Raw genomic sequence first — 13,413 nt, 5'->3', positions numbered from 1 at the left:
ATCAAAAGCAAAGTCTGACTTCTATTAAATATGGAATAAACAATGGTGGATGCCAATTACTTTTGTCAGTTTCATGTTATTTCAGAGAAAATTGTGTATTCTTTGTTTTTTGTGGAGGGGTACCAACAAATTTGAGCACGTCTGTAGATATATATAGATATATATAGATATATTCAAATTTCAGGACATTTTTATAAATGGCAAAAAAAAGAAATTATGAGAAAACATTTGAATACATATCAGTTGGAATGGTACCAGCCATTTAGTTTTGCATTAACCTACTTTTTCCCAAATAAAAGAAAAAGACTTTCAGTCATAATATAATAAGATAATGGGGCAATTTGTTATGTTACACATGCATGTTGTCCAGTCAAGTGGACATATGTATAACTTATTAAATTTTGTACTAAAAAAAAATCAAAACTTTTTATTATGTTTTTATAGGCCCTGAAGACTAATAAAAACCATTTGAAAAAATCTTGTTTAAGGTTACCATAATTCATGCATGAAAGGGATATAACTGTCCGATATACACACTGTTTTCCTACATGTATTTTATGGCAGGTAGCTTACAACGTGGCAACTTATTCAGTTTACCTTAACCATAAAGCTAGCAAAAACAAAATACAGTATATTGTGTTTATGCCTTACAATGATAAAGTAGGCTGAGAAGGCGTTTTTACATTAAGCATTTTTTTTTAAAAAATTGCTATTATTATTCATAATTACCTGGAAAGTGTTCTGCTTTTTCTTTAAGGTCTGGATTCCTGACGATGTCATTTTTAAAAAATCCAACGATTTTCCACAAGAACTGCAGAATGCACTTGCAGTCTCTATACATTTTCCGCAAAAAGGGCAATACATCATAAGTTGAAAAACATATAAATATATACATCACACAATATCAGGCGTTGGGCAATTGATTATTAATAAAATGGACAGCGAAAAGAAAGGGAAACATTCTCACCACGTGGCTACACACTTAGAAAAAAAGGTTCTATCTAGAAGCATTAAAGGTTCTTTGCACTGATGTCATAGGGGAACCTTTTGAAAAGGTTCTTCAAAGAACCATTTTGAAAAGGTTCTTCAAAGAAACCTTTTCAAAATGGTTCTTTAAAGAAAAAAAAGGTTCTATCTAGAACCGTTAAAGGTTCTTGCATCGATGACGTAGGGAACCTTTATTGGTTCTTCAAAGAACCTTTTAAAATGGTTCTTTAAAAAACCTTTTTAGGTTCTCCCCCACAAAAAAGGTTCTTTCAAGCCATTTCCTTACCCATGCATATTTTGTCTGCAATACAGACCCTCCCATCTTGATTTTTTTTATATTGCTCCGACTACAAAATCATTGTGTGAAATTAAAGATTAATGTAGTGTATTTTTGTTACTGTAATATTTAACTATGTAGATAGACCATTCCCTTTTACAATTCTCCTCTATAAGTAAGTTATAGAAATATCTTCATTATTAGTTAAAGCAGTGATAAATAGAACACACAAATTACTAACTACTTCTGTGTAAGGTAAATTAAAATAAAAAAAATGCAGCAAAACATTTATTTTTCTCTAATTGGAGAAAAGCAGCTCCATTTATTAAATACAGTCATAAAATATGTACATAATTAAATTGAAATTAAATTAAATGAAAGGGTAAGAGACTTCCTTCACATTTTCTCCAGTAAACTCCAGTAAAAACAAACTTAAAACACTAAACATTTCTGCCACACTTTCAGAACAGAACATTAATGATCACTTTATGTGTTTATTTTCTAAACACAGGCCAAAACAGCATTATATAGTCTTTTAAGACAAATTGGCACTGTCTTTGAAGTATTAAGTTTGAATACAAATGCCTCCAAAAAGCTCATTGTCTTCCTCGTCTGCTTTGGATATTCAATACCAAATATATAATATAAAGAAAAGACAGCCCCCAAATCAAGAGACACATCCAGATTCAGATCATCAGTTAACATGGACTGGCCATCCATTATGAAGGTCACTCTCCCATATGACATAGGATTTCCCTCTGTACAGTCATGTAGGAAAATCACAGGGGTTGGGAGGGCTGGGTCCTGAAATATATATTTTTTTAAAATTCAGAAACCCATACATGTCAAAAAAAAAATATACAGTACAAACAAAAAAAACACATTATGGACTTATCATAACTTGAAAGTCATTCAAAATGTTTAGTATAATTGCACTGGCTGAATATAGCAGCAGTGTGGAGTAGTGGTTAGGGCTCTGGACTCTTGACCGGAGGGTCGTGGGTTAAATCCCAGGTGGGGGACACTGCTGCTGTACCCTTGAGCAAGGTACTTTACCTAGATTGCTCCAGTAAAAAACCCAACTGTATAAATGTGTAATTGTATGTAAAAATAATGTATATTGTAACAATTGTAAGTCGCCCTGGATAAGGGCGTCTGCTAAGAAGTAAATAATAATAATAATAATAAATATAGCTAAGAGCTATTACAAATGCACATAGGGTGGAAGGAAAGGCCACTTATGTTTTCATAATATCAGAAAAAATATTCTGAAACATTTACAAACTTTTGTTTTGATCAAGTAGTAATATATAGTGCATGCGAAGGGTATACAAAATGTAAATATATCTGTTAGTTGCAATGTTTCTTTTACATTCTCTTACATTCAGCCTACAAGCAGTAAAAGATGGAAACAACCAATCAATCAAAATGTACCTGATCTATCACAAATAAAGTTGACGAATCTTCTTTTAACAGGGATGGTAGAAGTAATATTGCTGCAGTCAACTCCAAACCTAGAAAAAAAAACATAATAACTGATAGGTTGTTACTTGACATCAGTATCAGTATCCAGAGAAATCGCATTCCAAAAAGATCCAGGTGTCAGCTGCTTTAAAAAGTACTGCAAAATACCTATATATATATATATATATATATATATATATATATATATATATATATATATATATATACCTGAATAATTATTTTGATAGCTATCAATATTAAAATCCAAAGAAAACAATGTAATGTCAACCTCAGTGTTTTCCAGAACTGAATCAAAAGTCAAACCAAAGCCTGTTACCTTTCTTTTCTAGGTCATTCAAACAGCTGTTTATTTTTTTCACACACATCTGCTTTAATTGAGCAGATCTGTCAATGTGGTGAGGTCAAGTGTTTGGTGTTATGCAGGAAACAGGCAGGAGAAGTTATAAAATATGAGATTGCAGTTTTTATTTTTTAACTCCCAGAAAAATATTCATTATAAAAATAAAATAATACACATATACTGTATGCTATATTTAATAACTGATTACCCTAAACAGGTAGTGGTCGATAAATTAACAAGCTAACAATGTTAACCAGCAGCCCCTATATACACATTATTTGTTTTCATACAGACGTTAACAGACAGGCAATGTCTCATGAATGTCTGTGACAAAGTGCCCGCCCCTGTGTGTATTTTGTGTGTTATGTGTTGTATGTTGCGTGAGGCCGAGAAGAGGGCCAACACCCGCACCCCAGCTTGTCCTGACTCCCTGCCTCGCTTCGCCCAAGGATGCCGGCCTCGCTTCACCCAAGGATGCTTGCCACGCTTCGCCCAAAGATGCCTGTCTGGCATCGCCTGGGGCTGCCTGTCGCTCCGCATCGCCTGGGATTGCCAGCCGCTCCGCATCGCCTGGGGTTGCCAGTCGCTCCGCATCGCCTGGGGCTGCCTGTTGCTCCGCATCGCAGCAGGAAGTACTGTGGCCGGCACCCCACCAAGGGGAGCTGCCAGCCACGAAGAAGGTGGGGGAGGTCAGGAGACCTGCTCCCACTGCAGCAGTTTCGCTGCCGGAGATCGTGGGGGAGGTCCGGAGACCTGCTCACACTGCAGCACTTGCGCTGCCGGAAGTACTGTGGTCGGAGCCCCACCAAGGGGAGCTACCGGCTACGAAGAAAGGGGGAGAGGTCAGGAGACTAGCATCCCCCGCAGTAATTTCGCTGCAGGCGTGGACCAGCAGGCTGTCAGCCGTGCCACTACCGTCAGGGGTGCTGACAGCATGGCCAGCCATGGGCTCACTGAAGCCTCCCTTCCCAGCCCGAGACTTTGTTCTGGACTGCTGGATTTTTAAGGGGGGAGGTGGCCATTGAGGCCATGTGTGCTTTGCACAGGGGGGGGGGTATATGTGACGAAGTGCCCGCCCCTATGTGTATTTTGTGTGTTATGTGTTGTATGTTGCGTGTGTTAATGTTGGTGTATAGTCATTGGTACACGGGATATAAACGGGTCTGTGTTTCACGTGTATTTAAAAATGTAGATTTGTATTTAGGCACGAGGAGGGCACAAATCACTTCACGTGCTGGTTAAATGTAATATGTGAGCACGGGATTGCACGTAATTCATTTACGTGCTGGGATTCAAGTGAATAATTAATTAGTAATTGAATCCCAGCACAACAGTATATATAGACACATTTTCATTCACTCGGGGTTGGGTGTTCAGTGAGTGTAGAACGGGTGTGGAGCGGAGGTAAATGTTAACGAAAAGAATAAGAAGAAGTAGTTGTTTTGTACTCACCGTGTTTGTTTGTCTCCGTGCACCGTTTGTGTGTTAGTACGTTTTGTTTGTCTTTTTATTTTGGCGTATAGTGCCGTGTCCTGTTTCTGTGTTTAAAACCTTTTATTTTCTGTTCTGTTTATTTATTAAATGCTGAGCGAAAGCATTCGCTCAGCTCCACCAAACTCTACCTCTCGTTTTGTTTATTTACTTCCTGGCTCTGGTCTGACGCCACCCACTCCGGTCGTCTTTGTGACACGTGGTGTCATCGTGGGATAACAGCGCCTCCAAGCGTCAGACCAGGAGAGGGGGTTTTGTGTTAAAACAAACAAACAAAAAAAAAAAGTGCAAATGGAAGGCGGGAGAGACGGCTGCCGGGACCTGCAGGACCTCCTCGGGGGTCTCGAGGACCAAGGCTGGTGCATGGCCTGTGGGGTCTACGGACACACAGTGGTGATCTGCCCCTTCCAAGGTGAGGAGGAGGAGGAACCGGCCCAGGAGAGGAAGGTAGGGAGGAGGAGTAAGAAGAGAAGGGGGAAAGGAAAGCTGCAGCAGCAACAGCAACCACAACACCAGCCGGAGGAACAGCAGCCCGGGTGTTACTGCTGTGCTGAGCCTGGGCATTCCAGCACCAACTGCCCCTGGTACCCCCTCAGACAGCTACCCCAACTATGCCCCATCTGCAGAGGTGAGCACTTCGTGGCCTACTGCCCTGTCCATCAGGAGAGGGAGGAGCAGGGGTCGCCTCAGTCTCCACCACCAGCAGGGGGAGGTAGACTGCTGCTCCCACCGCCCCAACCACAACTGCAACAGCGGCCAGAGGAGCCAGAGAACCTGTTCCCCTGGTGCACCTGGTGCGGAAAGGTGGATCATCGCTGGAGGGACTGCTCCATGGTGCCACCGAGCTGGTGCGGGCGACGTGAGGAAGGGGGACACGACTGGTCGGGATGCCCCTATGCCAGCTCGCCAGTACCTGAGTGGGAGGAGCCTGAGCGTCCACAGCCCAAACGGGAGGAGCCAGAATGTCCTACGCCTGAGTGGGAGGAGCCTGAACGTCCTACGCCTGAGTGGGGGGAGCCTGAACGTCCACAGCCCAAAAGGGAGGAGTCGGTGCGTCCACAGCCCAAAAGGGAGGAGTCGGTGCGTCCACAGCCCAAAGAGAGGGAAGTTGGGGCTTCCACAGCCCTAGGACCTAAGCTGCCAGCAGAGGGAGAATGCCTGCTGGTTTCACCCCCACCAGCAGAGGGTGAATACCTGCTGGGTCCCTTTCCACTAGCAGAGGATGAATGCCTGCTGGTATCACTTTCCCAACCATCAGGAGCAGAGCAGCAGGAGCTGCCTCTGCCTCCATCACCATCAGGGGGAGAGGAGCAGGAGCTGCCTCTCCCTTCACCAGAAGGACCAGGACGTGAAGCTGGCGGTCCTCAGCAGCCCTTGCATAGGCTGCTGAGGGAAGCATGGGGAAGAACCGCCCGGCCGCAGAGGCCAAGAAGAGGGCCAACACCCGCACCCCAGCTTGTCCTGACTCCCTGCCTCGCTTCGCCCAAGGATGCCGGCCTCGCTTCACCCAAGGATGCTTGCCACGCTTCGCCCAAGGATGCCTGTCTGGCATCGCCTGGGGCTGCCTGTCGCTCCGCATCGCCTGGGGCTGCCTGTCGCTCCGCATCGCCTGGGGTTGCCAGCCGCTCCGCATCGCCTGGGGTTGCCAGCCGCTTTGCATCGCCTGGGGTTGCCAGTCGCTCCGCATCGCCTGGGGCTGCCTGTTGCTCCGCATCACAGCAGGAAGTACTGTGGCCGGCACCCCACCAAGGGGAGCTGCCAGCCACGAAGAAGGTGGGGGAGGTCAGACCTGCTCCCACTGCAGCAGTTTCGCTGCCGGAGATCGTGGGGGAGGTCCGGAGACCTGCTCCCACTACAACAGTTTCGATGTCGGAGATCGTGGGGGAGGTCCGGAGACCTGCTCACACTGCAGCACTTGCGCTGCCGGAAGTACTGTGGTCGGAGCCCCACCAAGGGGAGCTACCGGCTACGAAGAAAGGGGGAGAGGTCAGGAGACTAGCATCCCCCGCAGTAATTTCGCTGCAGGCGTGGACCAGCCGTGCCACTACCGTCAGGGGTGCTGACAGCATGGCCAGCCATGGGCTCACTGAAGCCTCCCTTCCCAGCCCGAGACTTTGTTCTGGACTGCTGGATTTTTAAGGGGGGAGGTGGCCATTGAGGCCATGTGTGCTTTGCACAGGGGGGGGTATATGTGACGAAGTGCCCGCCCCTGTGTGTATTTTGTGTGTTATGTGTTGTATGTTGCGTGTGTTAATGTTGGTGTATAGTCATTGGTACACGGGATATAAACGGGTCTGTGTTTCACATGTATTTAAAAATGTAGATTTGTATTTAGGCACGAGGAGGGCACAAATCACTTCACGTGCTGGTTAAATGTAATATGTGAGCATGGGGTTGCACGTAATTCATTTACGTGCTGGGATTCAAGTGAATAATTAATTAGTAATTGAATCCCAGCACAACAGTATATATAGACACATTTTCATTCACTCGGGGTTGGGTGTTCAGTGAGTGTAGAACGGGTGTGGAGCGGAGGTAAATGTTAACGAAAAGAATAAGAAGAAGTAGTTGTTTTGTACTCACCGTGTTTGTTTGTCTCCGTGCACCGTTTGGTGGAGCTGACCGAAAGCATTCTCTCAGCTCCACCAAACTCTACCTCTCGTTTTGTTTATTTACTTCCTGGCTCTGGTCTGACGCCACCCACTCCGGTCGTCTTTGTGACACGTGATGTCCTTCAGCTACAGTATCCATGACGGGGAGGATGTTTCACTGAAATTCACCCCATCACACCTATACCACTACATAAGGGAAGTCTTCCACAAATATATATTTTTTTAATCATAAGAATGGCCCATTAAATGTCTAATCTCACATGTCAATCTTTATAGTACCATCACAAACAACTTTGAATAATGTAAAATTAGTTCATTTTTGTTGAATAAATCTGCAAAAAATGCTTACTTGTCTGCATATTTTCTGCAGCGTTACTGCCTCCTGCCCAGACAGATCCATAGAATTTGTCCTTCCAGAATTCAGAAAGCGGAACTTTTCCCTCATCTTATTCACCTCTGCTATGTCCACTAAAGGACATCTCTCTTTTTTGAATTTGTTCCGCAATGATTCATGTAATGCATCCTGTTGGACATTTAATTTTTTTTTTTTTTTTTTTTTTTGTAGTTTTAGCAGTTCAACATTGCAAATTAACTGTACTGAAGATACATCATTTTAATTCAGACAACATTATGTTAGTACATTACTTAAACCTTAAGTGTTGCATGAACTATGATTAATTTTTCAAATAATTAGAGATTACAAATACTTACATATCCAGACCCAATTTTTTCTCTCAAAAATGGGTAGTTCATCACCAGTGATGAGAGTAAAAGTACATATTGTTTATGTGATGGATACCTGTGAATTAAAGGTATTTCTTATACACCAGTTTAACAGATAGATACAGATATTGAATGACTAAATTGCATAATCTATATTATACTTTACTTACATAGTTATGTGAAATAAATGGTCAAAAATTGCCTGAACAAGGGCAGTTTTTAATTTGGTCTTCAGATGGGACTTTAGTTGAGGATCTTGACTTTGCAGTGCACTGAGGAGAAAAGGTGGAAAGTGTGGCAGGGTGCCCAGTACAGGTCTGATGACATTACTGGCCTCTCTACCCTGATTTGGCTCAACGGCAGTGACGAGTGTATTCCTATTAAAGCAATTTAAAAATATATTAAAGTTTGGTAAAAAACAAATTGACAGAAAGGAGATTCATTTTAAGTTCAATGCACATTACTGTTACATACCGTAACTTAAACTGTAACTATAATTATAATAATGATAATATACTTACTGTTTCAAAGTCTCAAGGGCTTTTAGGAACTGGACTTGTTCCCACATCATGGGAAATAGGCGCTCCGACATTCTTTCAGTCATTCTGTCAAAGTTGCACCATCAGTTCCATTGTCTGTAGCATATAAACAATGACAATAACAATAGAGCACATTATACTTAAAGCCTTCACATATGTTTTTTTCTTTATTATTATTTATTATTTTCATACTTAATACTTATTGGGAGTGCATAATTTAAAAATTAAACAGGTAGAACATGGTATGTTTTTTTCACATATGTGAAGGTTTATATCATATCACAGACAAGTTGTAGTTTAAATCTATGTAAATTATGCACAACTATATCTTATGTTGTAAAAAACAGTATCTTTAACCCTTAAAATATATAAAGAATGTTAATCTTCTGCCTCCAATCAAGCCCATACTACAGACGTGCTCAAATTTGTTGGTACCCTTACAGCTCATTGAAATAATGCTTCATTCCTCCTGAAAAGTGATGAAATTAAAAGCTAATTTATCATGTATACTTGCATGCCTTTGGTATGTCATAGAATAAAGCAAAGAAGCTGTGAAAAGAGATGAATTATTGTTTATTCTACAAAGATATTCTAAAATGGCCTGGACACATTTGTTGGTACCCCTTAGAAAAGATAATAAATAATTGGATTATAGTGATATTTCAAACTAATTAGTTTCTTCAATTAGTAACATGTCTCCAATCTTGTAATCAGTCATTCAGCCTATTTAAATGGAGAAAAGTAGTCACTGTGCTGTTTGGTATCATTGTGTGCACCACACTGAACATGGACCAGAGAAAGCAAAGGAGATAGTTGTCTGAGGAGATCAGAAAGAAAATAATAGACAAGCATGGTAAAGGTAAAGGCTTCAAGACCATCTCCAAGCAGCTTGATGTTCCTGTGACAACAGTTGCAAATATTATTAAGAAGTTTAAGGTCCATGGAACTGTAGCCAACCTCCCTGGGCGCGGCCGCAAGAGGAAAATCGACCCCAGAGTGAACAGAAGGATAGTGCGAATGGTAGAAAAAGAACCAAGGATAACTGCCAAAGAGATACAAGCTGAACTCCAAGGTGAAGGTATGTCAGTTTCTGATCGCACCATCCAACGCTTTTTGAGCGAAAGTGGGCTCCATGGAAGAAGACCCAGGAGGACTCCACTTTTGAAAGAAAAACATAAAAAAGCCAGACTGGAATTTGCTAAAATGCATATTGACAAGCCACAATCCTTCTGGGAGAATGTCCTTTGGACAGATGAGTCAAAACTGGAGCTTTTTGGCAAGTCACATCAGCTCTATGTTCACAGATGAAAAAATGAAGCTTTCAAAGAAAAGAACACCATACCTACAGTGAAACATGGAGGAGGCTCGGTTATGTTTTGGGGCTGCTTTGCTGCACCTGGCACAGGGTGCCCTGAATCTGTGCAGGGCACAATGAAATCTCAAGACTATCAAGGCATTCTGGAGCGAAACGTACTGCCCAGTGTCAGAAAGCTCTGTCTCAGTCGCAGGTCATGGGTCCTCCAACAGGATAATGACCCAAAACACACAGCTAAAAGCACCCAAGAATGGATAAGAACAAAACATTGGACTATTCTGAAGTGGCCTTCTATGAGTCCTGATCTGAATCCTATCGAACATCTATGGAAAGAGCTGAAACTTGCAGTCTGGAGAAGGCACCCATCAAACCTGAGACAGCTGGAGCAGTTTGCTCAGGAAGAGTGGGCCAAACTACTTGTTAAGTATTCTTGAATGAGGCGTGCATAATGCACAAGAAAGTGTATCTTGGGAGTGAAATGATCTGGGAACAATTGTTTGAAGTCTGAGAGAAAATTTTCAGTCAGACATTCCAAATGGCTGATCCAATGGCAAGGTCCATTGACACCATAGACAGACCTACTGCTTGGATCATTTTCAACACACTGCAAGTGATAACTGTGTACAGAAGATGAACGGATAACACAGTCTTCTTCACAATTTTTTTCTGCTATGTCTTTACAGTGGCACAAGCAATAGCGACAGACTCGTCCATTACTGAAGGACCCAGAAAATCCTGCTAGTGCATGTGCTGTTAGGTTGTCAGCAGATACGGTCACAAGAGTGCCCTTTATATTATGCAGTTGTCCATTGATTTCGATTTCAACTCCCTCAACATGAAGTCTCAAAATATCACACACAAGGGGCTCTACAATTGATTCATAACCATATTTTTTTACCAACTGGTTTTGTACAAGGATGACTGTGTGAATATTTTTCAACTTCGATCTGTACTTAGGGAGAAGGTTTCCAAGAACAAAGTAGAATCCTGACACTTTGTGTATAAGTTTGTTTGACCCCAAAGGATTTATAACTTAAAATTCATCATTATAGATGAATTTTAAAAAACTCATGGCTTTTATATATGCTACCATCACAAAAATCATTAACAGCTTCTTCACTACTCTCACCCCTTTGTTGTATCTGCTGCCATATATCTCTGTTGGTCAGAATTAATTTAAGCACATCTATCAGCGGAATGTATTGAAAGCTTTCCTTGTTTCCTGCTGTATCATAACCCAACATATATTCCACAGGCTCAACCAGGGAAAGTTCTTCTACACAGTATTTTTCCAACTGATACTCATTTACCACATTGCTAAAGCACTGTTCCAGTAAATCAGATTCTGTCAAGTACTTCAGCTGAGGATCAGTTTCGATGTTGACAGAGTGCTCTTCTAGACATTTTTTCAGCAGCACATTATATTGGCCATGAAAGTAACTGAACAAATCTTTTACATCATCAATAACAGTGGATTGGACTACTCTTGGTACAACATGTTTTTCCTGCAGTTTCAATGAAAACAATGCAAGGTGTCATTTGAAAGAATCTGTCAGATCTACAACAGTCTCTTGAAAAGTTGACCTGGATATTGTTTGAGTATCATCATTACACTCCTCATGTAAATCTAAACTTTCATAATTTTGGGGTGTTTCCAGTAGGTGAACATGATCAGTGTAGATGTCAAGCAGGCAATGGTGTTTTCTAACGTGATTTTTATACTGTCGGGGCCATCCATCAATGCCACAGTTTACAGAAAAATTAGGTTCACTTTCATGATATAGCTGAAGATGTTTTAGAAGTTTGACGAATGAACATTTTTGGACCGAACACTTTGGACACTGATAAAGGTTTGGTGCCATTGACTACACCTCACCTACAAACGTGTCTTTAAATTCTCCCAGGCCTTTTTCCTCCAGCCATTCACAAACTTCTTCCACTGTCCAAGAATCTGCTGACATTGCTATAAATCTGTGTAAAATATAAAGATACATTTGTCAAGTTATGTAAATAAAGTTTTTTTTTTTTTTATTAAAATAGTAACAGACATTTTTATATTTATTATTATAGTTTATTATTATAATTGATACATTATTATTATATTAATACAGAACTTTATTAGGCTAATTGTACTTAAATATAAAACAGGATTTATAGAATTATTAGTTTGTCCTTAACCATACTAATTGCATTAATCGTGATACTTGGTCTTTTATTAAATATGAACAAGAGTAATAGAAATGCAAAATTATTTACTGATTTATGTTGTGATCATTTATGCCTCCTTCCCAAAGGGGGCAGTTTATAATACAGATTACGTGGGAAGGGAGGTCTCAGATGGCAGGTCAGTTAGACAGATCTGCATTGAACTTCTGGAACCTGATTAAAACCTTTTTTTTGTACTAAATGTCTGCTATATAATAATAATAGTAATATATTTCTGTCGGGTCAAATCGCTAAAACATATTAGAAACGTCTCGGATTGGGTTCACATTGACACAGAATACTTTATTTTATTTGGGACCTAGTCGACTCGTAGCTCAGGATTGATGGCTTTAACCGATTTCTATTTAGGCGAATATATAACTTGCTTTATTTTCAGTCTGGGGATAGGCCGTTTACATAACTTTTTTTAAATGTTATATTACAGGATTTTTGTAATCACTACTAAACTAAATTATTTGTAATCACTACTTTGTACTGTAGTTCCTACTTGCAATTTAACTACGACGCCCATAATCCGTAGCAGCACTGAGGTAATCTGAATAAACCTCCCTGCCTGTCACGTCGGATTATGACGCGGTCCGGTAAACAAACAGTGGCGGCAAAATTTAAAGCGAAACCGACATTTCTCGCACAAAGTCAGTTAAAGGTACATTTAAAATTTCATTTACAGCACAAATTACTGTATTTATCTCGACTAAAAAGCCTAGTATTTTGCCTGCTTGGCTTTAACTTTGACGAGAAGTCAAGAATTTCCTGAGAAATTAAGAGTTAATATTAATTACAATTTTAATTACCTCAAACACAGACTAATTAACTTTTTTGGTTTAACTTTATGTTATCCCTCGGGATTAATAAACTACGCACTGTATTTTTTTCTAGACATTTAGTTTCGTTAAGTTAAAGCATCCACAAACAAATAGATTTGAGACTTTATGAGCTTTTTGAGCTGCCCATATACTATAATTTTGCCTCATTCAACTGATAGTCAGTTTTTTGATGAAACTTACTACCTTAAAATATTTTAATGACTTACATAATTAAACTCAAACTAACTTTTTTTTAACTCATGGATGTTCCACAGTTGTTCAATATAACATTACCTTTATTAAAGTTTTAAGCAATCAGGGTTATAGCCGGGCTATTAGAGATATTTTTACCCACCTCACTGTACGTCCTTCAAAGGTCTTCTGTGTCAAGAAAATGCCTGTTTCGAGCAGTGTCTGCGGAGGGCACGCGAGCACCAAAGGTGGACTCGTTTTTTTTTTTCTTCATTTAAAAATTTGAACTGATTTCCTCAGTGAACTAATACCACGATTTGCCTACATTTTAATTGTTTATTTACAACAAAAATAATATAACAATACTGTATAATAATGAAAACAATAATAATAAGAGTAATTGGTTTAGCTGGTGCCTTT

At 40.5% G+C, this 13,413-nt stretch overlaps 1 pseudogene; it reads right to left on the bottom strand.

The window, feature by feature from the left end:
• Positions 1-1,765: 1,765 nt before the first annotated feature.
• On the bottom strand, positions 1,766-11,730 carry LOC117411236 (uncharacterized; annotated as a pseudogene).
• Between the last annotated feature and the right edge of the window lie 1,683 nt (positions 11,731-13,413).

Source organism: Acipenser ruthenus, chromosome 6, assembly GCF_902713425.1.
Source record: "Acipenser ruthenus chromosome 6, fAciRut3.2 maternal haplotype, whole genome shotgun sequence".
NCBI classification, from domain to species: domain Eukaryota; kingdom Metazoa; phylum Chordata; class Actinopteri; order Acipenseriformes; family Acipenseridae; genus Acipenser; species Acipenser ruthenus.
Note: the sequence above shows the minus strand (reverse complement) of the source record. Positions and strands in the feature narration are given on the sequence as shown.